Here is a 19,914-nt window from a genome sequence, read left to right as displayed (position 1 = left end):
TCCTACTGTGTGAATTAGATAAGGTTTTTTTTAAAGATTCAGTTTTTATTTTTTTCTCTCCCCTTCCTGCCCCCCCAGTTGTCTGCTCTCTGTGTTCATTTGCTGTGTGTTCTTCTGTGTCCATTTGTATTCTTATCAATGGCACCAGGAAGCTGTGTCTCTTTTTGTTGTGTCATCTTGCTACAACAGCTCTCTGTGTGTGCGGCACCACTCCTGGGCAGGCTGCACTTTTTTTTGCACAGGGTGGGTGGCTCTCCTTGCAGGGCACACTCCTTGCATGTGGGGCTCCCCTACATGGGGGACACACCTGCATGGCACGGCACTCCTTGTGTACATCAGCACTGCATGTGGGCCAGCTCCACACGGGTCAGGAGGCCCTGGGTTTGAACCCTGGACCTCCCATGTGGTAGGTGGACACTCTATCAGTTCAGCCAAATCTGCTTCCCTAGATAAGGTCTTAAAATGCATGTGATGTGCCTGGCACAAACAAGTGCTCAGAAAATGCTAATTCCTTTCTATTCTTTCTCCTTCCTTCTCTACAGCCCCTTATATCGTTCCTTCCCTTCTCTGGGCAGCAGACTGCCATAGCAATGTTTGGCCCCCTGGATCCTCAAACCACTTCTGCAAGGTGTGCCTTAAGTCACAGACAGGTGTGTGGACCATCATCTGGCACTTTCCTTTTGTAATTAATGAATCCTGCTATCGAGGTGGAAACTCAGAAACAATACACAAGGCACATTTTTAAATTGAACTGTCTTGCAAAATAATTGCTTTACATTTTGAACCTGGGCGGCCCCAGCCCCATGGCTGCACCCACCCGGGGCTCCACCAGCAGGGTGTCTGTTACGCAAGGCAACCGGCTGCCTCAAAAGCAGCAGTTCTTCAGCCCTGCAAGGCCTCCAGCCGGGGCTGGCAGAGGCAGGTTCACACCAGGTGGGAGGCAGGGCAGGCTTCTCAGGCCCCCACTGCCCTTGACCTTCCCCAGGCTCCAAGCAGTGTTTCCATCACAGCAGCAGGCACGCTGCTGCCCAGGGAGGAGCCTGGCCTAGGTCAGGGCAGCGCACTCGCCCCTGGACACAGATTACTCAGGAAAAGGGGACAGAAGGACAGACCTGGGAAGGGACTGCCAGGCACCCGGGTTGGGAGGATCCTGGGCAGGAGAAGCCTTAGAAAGGACGGTGGTTGCTTGTGGGCTCTAGGGACCCCTCTGTGCTGCTGAGATGGCTCTTGGACTGAGTTTACGGGCCTCGTCGGCTGTCTGAGGACACCCCAACAGTAAGCGCTGTGCAAACAACATTCTACAGAGCCCTAGAGTGCTACAGAGTTATCTCGGGGAGCCCATAGTGGGCAGTGGGGTGCCCTTAACTTCTGAGAGTCCCCTCCATCTGCAAGGTCTTTCTGCGGCTTCCGGTTTTGCAGTTCCTTATTATATTTCAGGTTAGGAAGTGTTCTGTCTCCAGGAAAGGCTTGGAAGCCTCTAGGATCCCTGACTCCAAAGTGCTACAAGCCTCTTAAGCCTCCACTTCTTATCCTGAGCATACAGTCAGCCCCAGAGAGGCCCCCTGGGTACACACCCCGGACAGCTGACCTGCCCCGGGGGAGGCCAGCAGCAGCACAAAGGGCACCAGGGCCTAAGGCCACACTCTCATTTTTAAAAGCTTCAGAAGAAGTTTTGGACCACAGAGAGGTTCAACTATGGCAGGGAAGGAACACTGGTGTGGGGTGTTATTGATGGGGGGGCACATGGATGGGAAGGAGTTCTCCAGGGCATGTATATAGAGGACATAAAAATGTTCTGATATATGTTGGGTATTTTCATAGCAGTTACAGTTACAAACTACTACTGAGGGAGTGCTGAGTTCCCACCCAGGGGAGCTTTGTCACATTCCCCAATGGAACAGCAACAATCCCCCAAATGCAACAGCAAAGACCAACAAGGAAGGATGGTCCAACGATGACCCCTTGATACTGATGCTTATGTTTATGAGGCTGTGTGCCTGAAATATAAACTAAGCCTAGAGCTGCAGGGTGCCTAAGAGTTACCTCCTGAGAGCCTCCATGTTGCTCAAATGTGGACACTCTCTAAACCAAACTCAGCATGTAAATGCAATACCTTCCCCCCAGCATGGGACATGATTCCCGGGGATGAGCATCCCTGGTGCCGAGGGATTACTACCAATCAGTAACTGGTGATGCAGCTAGAAAGAGGCCTTGAATAAAAGGGTCAACTCAAACCAGCAGAATATCCCAGCCTACATGTACTATCATGTGTTAAGAACGGTTTTTTGACCTTGAATAAAAAAGGGAAATGGCAAAGAGAATGAGTTTATATGGCTAAGAGGCTTCAAAAAAGAGTCAGGAGGTCATCAGAGGGGTTGTGCTTATGCACACCTCAGCAGGACCCCAGAAACAGCTTAAGTAGATACAACCCTAGGTACTGGTTCTCCTGAAGGTTAGAGACCCACAGTGTATATGGTCATGGCAGATAGATTTTGAGTTCTGTGCCAAGTCAATGGGCCCTACTTTGGAATTTGTGCTCCTGAGAGTGATGGAGCTGGACTCAGATGTGACCTTTCTACACACTCCTCTTTCATCGCTTTTACTGAACCTGTGGTTGGTGCTAAGGATGGTGTATACTCAGGGGACTTGAATCTCTGGACTGCCCATGTGCCAGCTGGGCCCTGAGCCTCAGCAGAGTTGCACCTCCTACTCTCTGGATCATTGGACTTACCCAGGTCAGCTAACAGGAAGGTGAGGATGGTCAACCACCACACCAGGGAATCAAGAGTGCCTACAACTGCAAGCAGAATTGCATACATCATCCATGTGGAATCTAAGTCCCCTCTTGATCTAGAGGTGGAGAGGACATCACCATCCCAGGGTCCACAGAATGGAGGAATAAAATACGGATTAGAGTGGATTTACTGATATTCTACTATAAAACTATTGTGACTAGTAATAGAAGAAATTGTATCATTGATGTGGAGAAAGTGACCACAGTATTTGCTGAGGGCAGGAATAGGAAAGAAGAGATGTGATGAGGGGGCATTTTTGGGACTTGGAATTGTCCTAAATGATATTGCAGGGTCAGATGCTAGACAGGACAGTGGTTATATCCTGACAATAACCCACTGAATGTACTGGGGAAGACTGTGAACTACAGGGTAGACTATTATCCATGTGGTGCCGCAGTGCTCCAAAATGTGTTCACCAAGTGTGATGAATGTGCCGCAATGATGGGGGAGGTTGTTGGTATAGGAGGAGTGGGGTGGGGGGATGGGGGGTGTCCAGGAACCTCTTACGTTTTTTATAATGTAACCTTGTTTGTGATGTATGTATCCTCAAAAAAAAATACAATTTACAAAAATGATGGGGGTGGGGGGTGGGGAGTGGGTTATATGGGAACCTCTTATGTTTTTTTAATGTAACATTCTATGTGATCTATTAACTTTAATTTTTAAAAATGTGTTAATAAATAAATAAATAAAACTAGCTGAGGAAAAAAATTAAAAAATAGAAGCTTCAGGGAAAAATGAGCAAGCACCCACATGTGGGGAGCCACAGCTAAGGGACCAGGACATCAGCCTCAGGCTGGCGCACTCAGTCAGCCTGAGCTCGGAAGAGGGATTCTTGGAGGAGAAAAACCCGGCACTCATGCCCATCTTCTTATTAGAGGGTGTTTTCCTGGCAGGAAACTCCCCAGCTCCCCTCTTAAGCCCTGCTCCTGCTCAGGTGGCTGAGGATCTGGTTGTGGGGGTGGGAGGGGTCACCCCCTCTGGCCCTGGGATACCAAGGGTGCTGCCAGCAGCTGCCAGGCATAGCGAGGAGCCCTGGACCCCAGGGAGAAATTGTTGCAGGACACTATGGCTCCATGGCCCTTGCCACCCCCCCACACCCCATCCTACTCCTGAGCTGCTGCCCAGTCCAGTCCAGAAGCCTCATTCATTAGCATAACTGTGGCCAAACTATGCTGGGGCTGGATAGAGCAGCTAGAGTGAGAGGCCTCCCCATCGCCCCCCAAAGCAAACTTCCCCGGGGGCCCACAGCTCTCCAGGGACCCCGGAGATTCTGAAGTCCCAGCGGCTCTCTCCGTTCCCACCTCCTTCGGGTGACTCTTGAAGCTCTGCTCCTCATCCAGGAAGGTACCAGATCTTAGCAGGTGTCTCACGCACACTTCTTCCTTCCTCCAAAATGAGAAGCAGTGGAAATGCTGGGCTCCCATTTCAAAACCAATGGGGAGGTGGGGGGCAGGGGTGCCGCTGGGAGGAACAGTAAGAGGAGAGAGGGTGGCGATCGAGGGCTGGCACTTGGCATTCCAAAGGGGAAGGCAGGGAGCGAGGAGCCAGCGTGGTTTCTAGGGCAGGGAAGGACGGGTCAGGGGCCCTGGCAGGAGCCACCCCTGGGTCTGTGTTCAGGCCTGGGGGCCGGTGGGGGGGCGACAGGACAGTGCAGGCGGCTCATGGCACTGCGCACTCCTGGAGCACCGTCTCCAGCATCCTTCACTCCGGGCTTTCACCACAAACTAGGGGATATTTGTTCATCTTTCCCATTACTTCTGCATAGCAAATGTGTATGCATGCAGACAGAGGCAGATAGATAGGCATACGTAAATGTACACACGTGTATCACGACAACTAAAATGTATCCCCCTGTAAAAAATTTTTAAAAGTCTTAATTATGCTTTGGAGGGACTTCTCAGGGAGTCTGGAGAATAATTTAACTAAAAAATATACTCACAACTACCGATGCTATTATTCTCATTTGAATTCTATGCCGCAGAATTTTCCAGCCTGCCAGCCAAACCGACCCTTGGGCAGATTGACAGTTTTCTAAAGCTAAAGCCATTCCAGTGGCCCCTCAGCTTCTAGGAGAGATTTGAAATTCTGGAGCTCCAAGGTGACACGGGCAGCCTGCACTCACCCGCCCTCGCCGTTTCCTGTGGTTTCCTGATTCACTTTGATCGCTCAGGGGATGAGGCGCAGCTTGAACGCGTCAGCAGAGCCACCTTTAGTGGATGTGTGCTGTGGGCGCTGCTTTCTTCTTGCTCTCGTCACTGGGCCCCTGTTCACAGAGCAAAACCCCCTTCCTTTCTCCCCCCCAGGACTCCGCAGACCTTCTCCAGGCCGGCCAAGGGCTGGCATCTGGGGCATTTGGCCAGAGTGGCTCATTCATTGCTCTCACTAGTAACCCCCTTCTTGACACCCAGGAAAGAGCAAACAGTCCCGAAACCACACGTAGCGGGCATGAAAAACTCTTTCTGTCACTGGATCTAATGGAGAATCCTAAATCCTAGAGCTTCTGTGACTACCAAACCCTCGGACTTCTCTTGACTCCTGCATGATTATGGAACAGAATTCAGAGTCTCTTAATCTCCAGCCTGGGGTTGTCATGACCAGAAGAAGTAGCCTAACCTACACGTGGCAGATAGATGCATGTATGTGTATCGTACTTATAAATACGGCATTTCACATTGATGCATGAAATTCACGTCGATAGGGACACAAACGCATGCGCGAGTTCAACACAAAGACTTGTGCACTCAAAAGAGCCCAGCTTCTGCAAGGTGCCCCCAGCGGTCTCGCGCCTCGGTGTCCCCGTCAGCCGCAGGGGCTCCCTGGTTTCCCCTCGCCTCCTTCTGTGCATTCATAATCGGACTGGCTGCTTTCTTGAGTATTCTCCTGACAGGAGAGAACTTCCATTTTGATGAGGTGTTGATGAACCCACAATCGTCTCCTTACCATTTTACATGTCTGGAAATGGAAAGATTTTCCACAGGCCGGATTCTGGCTCCACACTTTTCAAATTCTGCTTCTACTTCCCTATTGAACCAGTTCGGGGACGGGCACCTGGGGTAAGCCTGTATTGCCCTAAGACCTCCGGCCCAGGGCCTCGATGTGACAATTCTGGGTGAGTCAGCACGGCTGGCGGGAGGGGCATCCTGCCAGCCATTTCTACATCAGAACAGCCAGCAAGAGCTTAACCGTCTGCTGAGGAGACTGCCTAGATATCTCCGGAAATCCAAATTAAATGAGTCCCAAATTTAATTTTCCCTCAGCGGATCCCTCAGAATTCTCAAAGCCACTTCAGTACCAGGAGAACTAGTGGAGTGTGTGGAAGCAAGGTTGGAGTGGAAAGAAACAAAAGTCTTAACCTATTTCGATGAAAATGTCTTTCTTTTGTAAAGCTCACAAAACACATGGCTATGCGAACCCACTGCTGTGGCACCTTCTGGAAGGGATGCACGCAAGGGAGAAGCCTGGAGATTTCCACTTTGTCGGCCTGGTAGTAAAGCCACCTCTGTGCATAGGGTTTGGCAACTATTGATAGAAGGGAAATCAAGTATTCCAGCTGGAAGGAAAAGCTTGAACAAAGAGAGATCAGGCTGTCTCCCGCTCGAGAGCTGATGGCTGTCTGGCAAGCAGGGAGAAGTTCATTGGGCAGGAAGGGCAGCAGCAGACTTCGATCTGAAAGGCCTTCAAGTGCAAATCACAGAAGGCTGGGGTAAGGCATCTTGATGTCAACTAAAGCCTTGAAGATTTGCACACCCTCTCCAGAGGCATGCATTGAAAAAATGAATTTGCTATGCATGGACTCGAGGTGGACAGTCACAATGTGCTGCATTTTGCAACTCTGTAGGACTGGGACAACTGGATGTGTAAAGGAAACACCCATGCACACTCACTAGCCCAGAGACAGTGCCTGACTCCTCCCCCTGTTCCTGACCCGGGTTTACCCTTGGACTTGACATAAGCCTTTTTCTCTGAAACTGGCTGCTCTGATCTGTTCTCACCCCAGCTTTGCCTGGGAACTCACAGTCTCTGGAACTGTGCTCCACACCCCAGCATCGTCCTCCCCTTGTGCCAATTCCTGGACCTTGAACAAAGCCTGACTCTTAAGAATCATGCCTGGTACTGGCCTTATATCCACTGGGCACTAGTTCTGCAAGTTGTCTTCTGCCAGGATGCAAGAGGAGCTATTGGCCTGGTTCAAGCAGGAAGTAAAGGGAGTTCCATTAGGGCTGGCAGCTTGGGAACATAAAGGAATGGACCAATCAAGGAGAAAGTAGATTTGGCAACTACTTGTATGCATTAGCTAAGGGGAGGGAAGAGTCAAAGAGGATGCTGTACGCAGGTGATAAGAAGAACGCTTGAGGTCTTAAGAGGAGCAGGGGAGTCTGAAGGACCAGCACATGGATGGGGCAATCGATGAGTGTCATTGGGTATGTGTTCACTTGGAGAAGAGTGGGCATCTCAGATTTGCCATCCAGTGGAAGGCTTTGTTTCAGAGCTCTGTACTCATGAATGAAGGTTAAAATGTTCTTGAGCCTGAGTCATGGAGAGGTTGGAGTGGCTCCTCCACCTTGCCTGGCCTCCCTTACATGTTCTCCCTGGTGGATCTTGCCAGCATGCTGGCTCTAATTGCAGATTTTCACATGGAAACTGGGGCCTCTGCAATGAACTATCTCCGCACAGTGCAGCAGCGCACACTGCCACAGCCAGACTTGTTCTTTATGGCCAGCATTCATCCTGAACTTCCAGCATCCTGACCATCCTGGCTACTGAATATTTTTCGTATCACACCTGTTTACAAATATATACAACTACTACTCTCCATCTCCCCTTGGCTGTCTAATTAGCACCTCAAATTCAAAATACCCCAAACCGAAGCCTTGATTTTCCCCAAACCTGTTCCCTCCCCAATGTTCCCTATCTCCAGAAATGGAATCACCCTGCACCCACGGCTAAAAGCATCATCAATGACTCCTCTTTTTCTCTCCCTCTCCATCCCCAACCCATCAGAAAGTCCTATAAGCTCTGCCTTCAAAATATAGCCAGCACCAAATCAGGTCTTACCTCCTCCACTTCTACCATTGTGTCCAGTCCACCATAATCTCACACCTGGGCTATTGCAAGTCTCCTAATCTTATTTTGCTCTTCTACTGTCTATTCTTCATTCAGCTGCTAGAGTGATCCAGGTAAAATGTCAATCAGCTCATTTCACTCCTCCGATCAAATTTTCCAACTGTTTCTCAACAGAATTAGGGAAAAAAATCCCAAATTCAACAAGACCATCCCCCACCTGCTGCCTGCAGCCACACTGGCCTCCTCACTCTTCCTCCAGCAGGTCAACCAGCATCCTCCACCAGGGCCTTTACACTGCTGTTTCCCTCTGCCCAAGGATGCTTCCTGCAAATCATCACATGGCGTACACTAAACCTCCCTCAGAGAAGGCTTACCTGACTGTCCTACCTCAAAGAGCTTCTACCACTCCCAGTCTCCTCACTGTCCTTCTTGTGTCTTCATAGCGTCTAGCACTACCTGACCTTACACCGTCTGGTTATTTACTGGCTGGTTGTCTGTCACCCTTTCTAGAGTGGAAGCTCCAAGAGGGCAGGGAGTTGGTTTTGATGACATCTGTATTCCTAGGGCACAGAAGAGCACCAGGCACAGAATTTCCAAATCGATGGGGAGATGGGACTTTCTATTGTTAGAAGCACAATGCTTCTCAGAGTCTCCAGGGCCAGATCAGCTCTACAGAGGCAAGCAAAGGAGGAAGTGCTGACATTCACAACGGCGATGCGTGGGTGGCTTTGGTGCTTTTGGATTCCCAGGGTCTGTGCTCAGTTCCCCTTAAATAGCGTGATCAGAGCCAGCCTTGTCAGTGGAGAAGGGAGAGCGCATGGAGAGGACCTCACTTGCTTCAGGAAGCCTCTCACCCACAAATATACCCCCACTCACCAGTCACCACAGCTTAAATTTTACCAGGAATAATTGTGCTGTTTTTTCCCAGGAGTGGAGAGAACTAAAATGCACTGAGTATCTACTAAACACTAGGCACAATTCAGGATGACCAGCTGCTCTGGTGTGCCCAGCACCAAGGGTTCCCTGAGACCTTGGGTGCTAAAACCAGGAGCACCGCTGACAACTGGGACTGTGGGCCACCCTCCTTAGTTTCTTTGTTTAGTTTTCTCTCCACGGATCGCCATTCTACTGAGGCTGTCAGTCATCCGGCTGGGGGGCAGGATTGGAACCCAGGTGTCTGTAGCTCCAGGGACTGTGTCCTCTCTACCAGATCGGGCCATCCTGGGAGCCCCTCTGGTTTTCCTTTGAAAGCCAATAATCTGGGACAGCTTTGTGCAGCACTCCCCGAATATGCAGCCTTCAGAGCGCTAGGATCACGAGATGTCATGGGGCCATTGTGGAAAGGGCTGGAAGGAGAGGGAGGCTGGGGCCAGTTCTGGTCTCGCCTCCTCCATTCCAGGTGGCATCTGGACCCCCACACGTGCTGAAGGCGAGTTGGGGAGAGGGGCAGAGCAGCCGGAGAGGCAGAGGCAGGCACCCCGCAGAAGCCCAAAAGGTTTCCAGAGTGTTTCCCGGTTCACAGGCTTCTGAAACCTGTGTCATGAGGGCCAGAACTTCAGTGCAGGCCTGGCATTGGGAGTGGCAGGAACTGGAGAAAAGCCATCATAACTGAGAAGCCGTGGGGCACTGAGGGGGGTCCAGGCCCTGCCCGTCTTGGAGGCTGGGCCTTGTGCTTTGGAGACTTCATCTCCTCTATTCTAGTCAACTTGTGCTTTCCAAGTAGATATTTGGTTCGGCTCTTCTAGGATGACCATAACATACATACTGTCCAAACGAGCGCTTTTAAGAACGAAAGTAGGAATTATTGATAATTCTGCTGGCCTGTCAGTGGGATACAGGTCTGCTCAGGTAACCGGCAGTCTCTTCCAACTGGAAGAGGAACGAATTGAGTTGTGAGCTAGCTCGTCGATGCACCAAGCAAAGACGTGACAGCTATCGTCCCCATCCCCTCGTGGAAGAAATGGCCTCACTGTCGCCTCGGCATCTTCGGCCTCCCTCATCCTTCCACATGTACCCTGTGCTGCTTAACATCTTTTTCCTAAAATCTTAAATGCTCCTTTCAGTCATTTGCATAAAATATCAGCACAGAAATGCCTCTTCCCTGATCCCACAGGTTTTCTAGGCACTCCTCATAGAAAGGGTCTCTTCTGGGCACCTCGGCTGTCTTCAAGGGAGAGAGACTTGGCCAAGCCCCCCAGAAGCGAGACGTGCGGGGGCGAGCCCGTCTCAGGCTGCCCCGACGGCCGCGCTGACCTCGGATTTGGAAAAGACTCTTCCGCAGAGCACCGCCTACTCTAATGTGCTGCAAGATCAGCTCCCCCGCACCGAGGAGCCGAGCCCACCAGAGCCACAGGCTGCAACTCTGCTGAGATCAAAGTGAGAGCGTGGGGAGCGCGTATGTCTGCAGCTACCCAGGGATCCCTTCGGGCCCAGCCAAGAGCCAGGGCGAGGAGGCTGTTGAGAACTTGGCACCAAGAGGGGCACGTTCTCCAGCTCGTTTCTCCACCGATCCCTTCACGGGAGCAAAACCGTGTCCGCACACACACCAGCACATCCCAAACGGTGCCCCAAGGGTCGCCGGCGCTCGGCAGACACGAGCTGTTTTGTTGAAGGGTCGTCTGCAGAGAAATCGCTGAGCCAGAGGAGGCTGAGAGTTTGAGTTGATGCAGTGGGCTGTGGCCGAAGGCTTATGGCTTCACAGAGAATTCTGGAATGTTGGTGAGCAAAGCCCTCTTAGAAATCCCCAAATCCAGTCTCCCCTAAGTTTCAGATGATGAAATGTGCGGCTGAGGGTCTAGAGGTGTAAGATGACACACCCAAATTTGGCCAAGTAGGAGGCAAAACTGGAATCCAGGTCTCCTGGCTGTTGACCTTTTGCTCCCTGGTCTATGCCCCATGCCCCCCCCCCCACTCCGGCCAGCTGACCGTCCTGATGGCACTGGATTTGTCTGATGTCCTAAAGCCATGACCGAGAGGCCTGACATCTGCACCGGACCCTGTGCTCTGATATGTAAACTCTCATATCTTGGCTGACCACTGCTCCTTCACTCACCCCGTCTCCGAAAAAACTAACCTCTCCCCACCTTGGACTGACTGGTACCTCTTCTACACTGCTCTCCTGTCTCTTACCCTACTCTGTTCCTGTTAGCTCAAGATGTGCCTGCCTGGGAATTGTGTCTTTTTCATCTTCCTTTCTCCAGTGTCTGGACTAGTACCCCACACATCAGTATTAGATGAATGAACAACATGCTGTGTGACCTAAGTCCAGCGGCTTTCCATCTCTGAGGCTTCTCTTGAATCTACGAAGCAAATCTACTACAAAACTATCACACAGCACGGCTGTGTTCTCCTGTATTTATTTTTGCACAAATAACTTGGAAACAGATAGTGCTTAATAAGCCAAGTGCTTAATGAGAAAATGCTGTGTGCTAAGAGCAATTCTTGGGTAACTTCAAAGGGGACTTTTCTGCCTGTGAGGAAAAAAACGCAAGATGGCTCTGAGCAGCTCTGCAGGTTCTGAATGGTCCGTGGACCTGAGCACTGAGCTCCGAGCCCAGTGTCGGCTCTGGTGGGAGAGAGGGCCACTATAGAGACCTCTGAAGGTGAGGAGGTCTTGCAGAGACCTTCTGGACAAAACCCCACGCCCTCCTTGGCGGCGGCGGGTGCTCGCAGGCTGGGCCCGCCCCGGCCGCCTTCTCACGGCGCCTGCCAGCAACGGGAACAACTTCCCCTCCTCGCTTGGATTCCAGGCGCTGCGCGAGGAGCGGGGAGCTAGCTGCTTTTCATTAGGGGCGCTCCTTTCCTGTTTTCCATTGCAGCCAGTTTCTGAGTTTCCCGCACCCTCTGCTGCTTCCCAAATGTCATTTTTAAAAGAATCTGGAAGAAGGGAGGAGAAGGCCGTCACGATGCGGAGGGCAGGGTGGCTGCCAGTCCCATCTGCAGGCTGTCCAAGGGGCGGGCTGCCCTGCCCTGGCTGCCGCTGCAGGCCTGGCCTCGTGGGGGCTGGTGCCAGCCCTCCCCGGGCCACCACCGGCTCCCCTCGCTCGGAGGGAGGGCCTGCCTGCTGCGTGCCGGGCCACCGCGGGGCCCTGGGCGCTCGTGCGGGGCCGGCAGAGGTGCGGGTGCCGGCGTGGCCTGGCGGGCAAGAGGAGGAAGTTCCCAGGGGGCTGCACACAGGGCCCCGAGGGCGCGCACACTCCCACCCGGCTCTGCTCCCGGGGGAGCCCGCTCACCGGCCGCCACTGGTGTAACCCACATTCACGCCGAACACAAGAGGCTCCGATCGGCTTGCCAGATTCAGCAACCAAAAAACAGGATGTCCAGTTAAATGTGAACTTCAGATAAACAACGAATGCTTTTTCAGTCCAAGTATGCCCTAAATACTGCATGGGGCACGCTTTTTAAATACAGTATCTAGGCCGTACACTAAGAGAGTACCAATTGTTTATCTGAAATTCGGATTCAACTGGGTGACCTGTATTGATTTTATCTGGCAACGCTTCTCTGAGGTCAAAAGAGCCCCTCTGGCCACAGGCCAAAAAGTTCACTCTGCCCAACAGTGGGTTTTGCACCATATATTGTACTCTAGTGGGGGCAGGAGCTGGAAATTAGAAAAATCAGGAGAAGCAAGAAAACGCTGCCGTGGGGTGTCACCAGGGTGGCAGAAGAGAGCGCCATGTGAGCGACACGGGGGCTCGTCTTGAAAGACCAGCAGCCGAGAGGGAAATGGCGGAGGCGGCCCGGGGCCTGCTGGGAGGAGGCGGTCCTGCCCGGGGCGGCCGCCTCAGGCACAAGAAGGACAAGCTCGGGGATCTGTGCTGGGGAAGCAGGGAGCTTGTTCCAGAAGCTCACGTGAAGGCGAGGGTATCGTGGGAGGAAAACCTCCCTGACGAGAGGCCACTGAGGAGAAAAACTCAAGAGCGAGGCCCTGAAAAGCAGGCCGCTCGGGGGCCTCCGCCAGCCCCTGGCTCTGCGGACGCCCCGGGGCAGTCTCACTCCTCTCCCCCCCAGGGCCTCGGGTGGCCCACGCAGCCTGCCTTTAGTCCTCCACCAGACGGGAGGCTCTCTACCAGAGTTCCTCTAGAGCAAGGGACAACGAACGGCAAGGGCCTGCAAATGGCATGAGCCGGGCCTGAGAGGTCCAGCCCTCCCCGCCCGGCGCACGTCCAAGCCTTCCTCGGTTCTCCTCTCCAGTCTCCCACGTCACAAACCCGGGTCTGGGGAAAACACCCGGGGGGTTGGTGGGGAAACGTCGTGGGAGCGGGCCCGAGGCCCCCCTCCTTGGCTAAGAAGGCGAATGCGTTTTCAAAGCAGGCACGTCACCCTCCCATGTTTTGACAGTTTGGCTTTCGTTGAAATATAATTAAACTTTTCAAAAAACAAGGCCCCCGAAACGCCCTCCCCGCGCTGCTGGCACGTTTTCCCTCCGGCGCTCGGGCGCTACTTGCTGCGGCACAATTAATTGGCCCTTCACTTTCTGCGCTCAAAACAAACACTGGTTTTCAGCCTTCGGCTTTTATAGCGCCGCGTCGCTGAGAGTGGAAAAAATAACATCTGAAACAGGATGGGCTTTTGATGGCACCTCCTCATGACAGACACATTCAAAAACCACCACTGGTGAGTCACCCGCATTCTGTGCATACCCTCGTGGAGGAGCAGGAAGTGTGGGCATGGGTTGTATTTAAACCCCGAGGCAACGAGAAGTTCTCAGATGCGTTTGAAGGCGCCGGGCACCCCTCCCCGGCAGCTCACCAGGCCCCAGGCTAAGTGTGGTCTCAGCACATCTGCAGCCCCCGAGCAGGCGCCTTCGATTCGTTAGCCTGCTGCCAGCCCCGCTCTTTTGTTTGTTCTCCTTACCCCGGCTTGGCTTTTATGCTCGCAAGCTGAGGCTTTTTGAAAAAAAGCACAAATGTACAGAGCTAGCGAATTTATAAAGCCAACAGACACTTAAAACAAATAAAACCAACAACAACAATCAGAGCTCGGTGGTTGGTGGGGGCGGGATGCAGGCAGATGGCGCAACGAGATGTCCCCGATCGGCTCCTGGGACTGAACCTTGTGGCTCTGTGGCCAGAAAGAAAGAAAGAAGTCAGGTCATAGCCAGCACTTTCACTTCTAACCCCAGTCGCTAAGTGTGGGGAAGGAAGCTCTCACAAACTTAGCTGTCTCCGAAGGCCAAAAGAAGGAGAAAGAAGGGAAGAGGGAGGGAGGAGAGAGAGAAAGGAAAAGAGGAGGGAGGGAAGGAAGGAAAGAAAGGCAAGGGATTGCACTGAACTGAAATGAGTTTAGATGAAAGACTGAATTTTAAAAAAGGAACTTGAGGGAAATGAGCCGGATGTTGCCTTGAAAGATGGTCTAAATCCTAACCGTGTTTGGTAAAGGAGGGAGGCCCAGGGATGCTAAGGATCTCCAGAGCTCAGAGCTTCTGGAGATGGCAACACCCCAGAGGGAGGTGGCAAAAAACGGTCCAGTCACCCAGCACGGCGCCAAGAGGGAGACTTCAGCTTCCTCGATGCCAAGGGAAGTCTTTCCAGAAAGCCAGCCTCTAATATAAGCGGCAGGTGAGGCAAGAGGGCAGTGGACGTGTCAGACTCCATTTTGCGCTAGTGTTTTTATGGTGGTCAACAGTTTTCTTCAAGGATGGAGTCCAGTGGGAAATGAAAGCCCAGTCTTGAGCATGCTCAGTCCAGCAGTGTGGTAAGGAGCCGGGGACAAGCGTCCCACATACTGCGCAGTACCTCTACTGTGGCAAAGACCGGCCCCTCCCATCCCGCAGGACCTCCAGAATTCCTGGATGGCGACGGAAGGAAGACGCAGCTCTGGAAGAGATCGCATCGCTGGCAGCGCCATGTTCTCTGAGGGGTCGATCAAGAAACGCCCGCCTCAGGGTGCCGAGGTGCGCTCCACGCCCGGGACAATTCTGAGCACTGGGGTTAGTCCGCGCCAGCACATGGGACACAAAAACAGCAGCACCGCGTGTTCCTATCGCTGCTATGACAAACCACCACACATTTAGGGGCCCACACAGTGCAAATCTATTATCTTAGAGTCGAATAGGATAGAAGTCTGGCACAGGTCTGGCCAGGCTAAACTCACACTGTTGGCAGGGCAGCACTTCTTCCAGACCCCAGGGGAGAACCCGTTGCCTTTCCCTTCCAGCTTCCAGAGGCCACTCACACTCCAGGGCTCGGGGCCCCCTCCCCCGCCTTCAGGGGCAGCAGCCACACGTTTCTCTGTTTCTCCCTCTGACGTTCACCCTTTGCCTCCTCCTTCCACTTTTAAAGACCCTGAGTGATTCCACTGGGCCCAGCAGAAAGCCCGGGATAATCCTCCTGTGTTAAGGTCAGTGGGCCAATTGTCAACCTTCAGTCCCCTTTGCCAGGCAGCCTAAGGTCTTCCCAGGTTCTGGAGATTAGGATCTCGACCTCTTCAGGAAGGCAAATACCACACCCTGCTTAGAGGATCTGTGGTGTCATTTAACCCTGAATCTCCCCTAGCCTTCAAACTGTTTCTCATCTATCCTCACAGTCTGTTAGAAAACATGGCTAGGAAAAATGCTCTGCGGAGCAGAAATAATAGTAAAATGAGAGTTTCATGGATACTAGTAAGCGTTTCTTATCTAGTAGGCATGGCTGAAAGTGCTTTCTGTGTATTAACGTATTTAACTCTGTAAGGTAAGGTACTGTTAGTATCTGCAGTATCCAGATAAGGGAAGCAAAGCGCAGAGAGAGGCCATGGCTGGTTAAGGGGCAGGGCCAGGGTGGGCACCCAGCATTCTGGCCCTGACCCCAGGTCCTTCGCTCTTATGATTGGAAAAATATAGCAGCATTGCCCTCCAAGTACCAACAACAAGAAGCAAAGTTTAAGTTCCTTCTGAGCCCCTCGTTCCCCATAAGCTGTCCTGCAGAGGGAAGGGGCCTCCTCTATGTCAGAGGCCCCACGTAGCAGGAAAGGGAAAGTTAAAATGTTCTGTTCATCCCATTGGCCTGACACCATCAAGGTCCTGACCGTGTGAAGCTGAGCTCCCATCCAAGAGACTGGAGGAACAAGAAACACACTCGGTCTGGTGTGATCCGCTCACAACTGTGACAGTAGAAGCCCAGTGGCAGCTGATGCATGGAAATCATCTTACTGCTATTTTCACTGAGCGGAGAAGACCTGAAGAAGAGGAAGGAGAGTGCCATAAATTGGAGAGTTGTCCCACCCTTCAAGGGACCCTGGAGTCATTTGATGGAAGGGGAAAATAGTAAACTCACACAAGGGGGTAGTTGGGACTTGTTTGTGTCCACTCAGCAGTTTAACTCCATAGAACCAAACAAGGCCGATCCCTGCAGGTAGGACCACCCTTCCTGCGTGGTCATCTGGACTTTCCCACAATGAAGAGTCAAGGCAGGGGCTGAAAATCCCATTTGGGAGTTGCTCTCCTAAAGCCCCTTGATTGTCTTAGAACTCATTGTCCCCTTCATCCAAGACACATGGCTGGGACCCCCCTGGCACCGTCAACTCTCAAACAGGAAAATAAAGAGCCAGTTCGAAGCTCCTTAGGGCCCCAGGGAAGTGGGACTGAGAGAACCCCAAGCACCAAGTTCCGCAAATTTCACAAGTTTATTACAAACCCCAGAAGTGTTGTTTGGTTGCTTAAAAACGATTTAATTTTTGCAATCTCCCAAAGAGAGAGAGTGCCCCAAGTGAAAACTGATGTTTGAAAAATAGTGCCTGTGAGGGATGTAAGATGGTTCTCCTCAAAGTTGAGGAGCAATTAGGTGTAGAGAAGAATCCTACCGTCACAGCTGTAGGAGACACTTGGTTCCAAATTCTGGGTCATAAGACACAGTGCTGTGATGGTTCCAAATCTCCCATTATGCAACTAGAACAGTCACCTTCTTGAGATTCATCTAGAAACCCATCTGATGAGAATAAGTCTAACTTTGAGCAGCACAGGGAAAGAGGAGGTCTCCAGTCTTACAGGGAAAGGGGATCAGTTTTGGCATCATACAGACCTGGGCTTGAGTCTCAGCTCGGCCACTTACTTAACTTGTTCCTTTGACAGGTTGCTTGACTTAGCTGAGCCTCAGTTAGGTCCTCTGCAAAATGAAGATAAATGGAAGCTCCCTCCCTGCAGAGGTTGTGATGATTAAACTAGACAGTTGTGCTAGCAAGCACCTAGCATGGCAGCAGGTGTATGCTGGGAGTGCAGTGCACTATTTCTGCTACTTTTCCTGTAATTACTGCTGGCATTAATGATATCATTAGCCTGGCCTCTCTTATGGGGAGGTCACCTACAAGCCAGGGCCCTTTTTGATCACTACTGCTCCCCAGACAATTCTGGCCTGCCCATCACATGGGCTTCAGAGGGTAAAGGGGCAGACTGCATGAAACGGGAAGCAAGAGCGCTCTGCTCCGGGTCTGGTGGGCACTGTTAGGGGTTGAATTGTGGCCCCCCAAAAGTCACGTTCAGGACCTAACTGCTGGTCCTGTGAATGTGACCTTATTTGGAAAGCGGGTCTTCCAAGATGTGAAAATGAGCCCACACTGGATGAGGGGGTCCCTATTCCAGTATGGCTGGTGTCCCTGTAGGAAGACACAAACACACAGTCACGAGGACGAAGGGGGCCATGCGAAGGGAGGGGGAGAGACGGGGCAGGCAGCCCCCAGCACCTGGAGGCTTCAGAAGAAGCATGGCACTGCCAACACCTTGACATCAGGCTTCTGGCCCCCCAGGCTGTGCTACGTGCTTATGACAGCACTAGGAGGCGGAGGCACAAGCTTGGAACTTGAGTGATCAGGCCATCTGCGTGTGCGTGCCCCCAGGCCTGCCGGCAGTCTAACTGCATCTGTGGGATGGAGAACTTTTCCTGCATGTCTTCCGAGCCTTGCTCAGATGCCTTTGACCTTAAGGGAGAGAGAGTGGGCGGGACAGAACCGTATTTCACTTCTATCACTTGGAGCTGGAAGGTGCCCAGAGGAGAGCCGTCCACCCCCGTGATGAGGTCACCACTTGCAGAGCTGTGACTGGCTGAGTGGTCACTGCTGCTCCCAAGGTCAAAGGCACCGCGGGAGGGCTCCGCAAGAGGGGCTCTTTTCCAACCTATGTTGCTTGAATGAAATGCTTATGGGAACATAACCTGGCCTCACATTTTGTAGCCTAGCACTAGCTGGCTTGTGTTGACTGAGTTATTTTTGACATATTTCAATGGCTTTGGGCACCTAACATCATTCGGGTCACCTCTGTTCCCCAGCCCAGGCCAAACACACACGCAGGCTCGGTTATTTGCACAGGGACAGCCGCACAGGCGAGGCTGAAGTCATTGTTTGCTCAGCGCCTCTGTGGATTGACTTTAGCACCAGAGGCTGGGACACAGGGTCGCTCGGGGGCGGGGAGGCCTCTTGCATGGGAAACCAAGTCATTTCCCTCTGAGGGGCACTGGGTACCTCTGACCTTTCACCCAGGTCGCAGATGTGATGAACCATGATGTGAACCTGCAACAAATAAAAACGACAATATACGCTCGCGAGAGCAATTGCAAGCCGTGCATGGCCACGGGGGTCTCTGCAAGCTGTTTCCGTTTACTAAATGCTTCTCTGTCAGAAGCAGGTAAGACTACATTCACCTCTGTTGAAGGAAAACCTGGGTATTTGTTGCTTGGTTCCAGAAAGGGGGAAATGTATAGGACATACCTACTGGAGGTAAATCGTCAGCCTGACTGGCCAGTGAGAAATTGACAACCTCAAATGTCAATCAACAACTGTGCAAAGTACAGACCAACAGAGAATCAAAGCAGAGGATAAAAATCTCAAGTGAACTCATGTAATTCTTATTACAGCCCTATGAGGTAAGGGTTAGCCCATTTCACAGATGAGGAAATGGAGGCAGGGTAAAAACAGGCCCAAGCTTACCAAGCTAGTACGTGATGGGGTTGGGACTTGAACACCTACAATCTGACTGCAGGCTCCGGGGTCTGGGTGCTTAGCCATGGCACTATGTTGGATAAATAGGGGGTGTCTTACAAATAAAGACAGGGGAATCTAACGATGTCAACCTCTCCCTTACGTGGAGGGGAAGGCGTCCATAGTAAGCTACACGAGGAGAATGAGAAAGGGCAGGTTGACAGCCTGACTTCCCTCCCAGGTCTTGGTAAAACATTCTTACTTCACTGAAATGGGTCTCACAAGGGTTGGAAAAAAAAAACACACAGTCACCCCCTCCTGTTCCCCAAAACACCATCCCCAACCCCATTATGCAAGTGATTATTACAGTGAGTTGTGGAAGTCACTTTAGTGGTCGTGGTTTTTAACTGCAAATGAAAGAGGAAACCACGTCAGGAAGAAGCACATTTACCAACTCCACGTTTAAGCGTGTAGGAGACCCCAAAAAGTAGACTGGGCCTTTGGGCGAGTCGGAATGCTCCGAGGAAAGGGGCTGCCCCTGTGAACCTGCTGCTCCACGCAGGATGAGGGGCGAAGCCCTGTGAGAAAACCTGAGGCAAACCTGGGAGAGAGGCCTGACAGGGAAAAGGAAGGAAGCAGAGAGCTTAGTGGATAACACTGCTTCTGGAAGTTGACTCTCGCTCTGGGAAGCAGGGTTGGCTGTCCGGGGACCCTGGGTGCCAGCCTCTAACCGCCTGGAGCAGTTTCTGAGGAAATGCCCAGGGTCCATTTCCACGCACTCTCAGTGGACCTCCTCGCGTGTAACCAGTCATCCCTTCAGCAAGTGACATTCTGTCTGAATCCTGACTAGGTGAGCCAGCGTTTACCCCCATGGAACACACCAGAAGCATGCTCTGGAATTCCCGCCATCCCTGTGGGCTGTTTGTCCAGAGTTTCTGAACCTGCTGGGTAACTTGGCTCAGGAACATTGGTACCTCAGGGCAGGGCAGACCAGGTACATCTGGATCCTTGTGGACCCCAAAACTTCAAGCTAAGTGGGGTGGGAGGGCAAGGTGGGGGGAGCAGAAGGAAGACTAAGCTTGCCCCCCGCTCTGTCACGTGTGGACCGTGAGGCCAAGGGCACATCAGCCATGCTCAGAAAAACAAGCAGAACGGCCCCAGCCGA

General features: G+C 52.2%; 2 long non-coding RNA genes across 2 annotated transcripts; one reads left to right on the top strand and one right to left on the bottom strand.

Annotated features, from left to right (window-relative positions):
• Window positions 1-11,372: 11,372 nt before the first annotated feature.
• On the bottom strand, window positions 11,373-12,346 carry LOC139436229 (uncharacterized). The gene is made up of 2 exons (XR_011645312.1): window positions 12,095-12,346; window positions 11,373-11,738 (listed from the first exon to the last, which is right to left on the bottom strand). It is a non-coding gene; the product is annotated as an uncharacterized lncRNA (long non-coding RNA).
• A 1,033-nt stretch (window positions 12,347-13,379) lies between these two features.
• Window positions 13,380-18,659, top strand: LOC139436259 (uncharacterized). Its single transcript, XR_011645354.1, has 2 exons — window positions 13,380-13,478; window positions 14,638-18,659. It is a non-coding gene; the product is annotated as an uncharacterized lncRNA (long non-coding RNA).
• Window positions 18,660-19,914: the final 1,255 nt, after the last annotated feature.

The sequence above is a fragment of the Dasypus novemcinctus genome, chromosome 13, assembly GCF_030445035.2.
Source record: "Dasypus novemcinctus isolate mDasNov1 chromosome 13, mDasNov1.1.hap2, whole genome shotgun sequence".
Lineage (NCBI taxonomy): Eukaryota > Metazoa > Chordata > Mammalia > Cingulata > Dasypodidae > Dasypus > Dasypus novemcinctus.
This window is presented reverse-complemented; position numbering and strand designations above follow the sequence as displayed.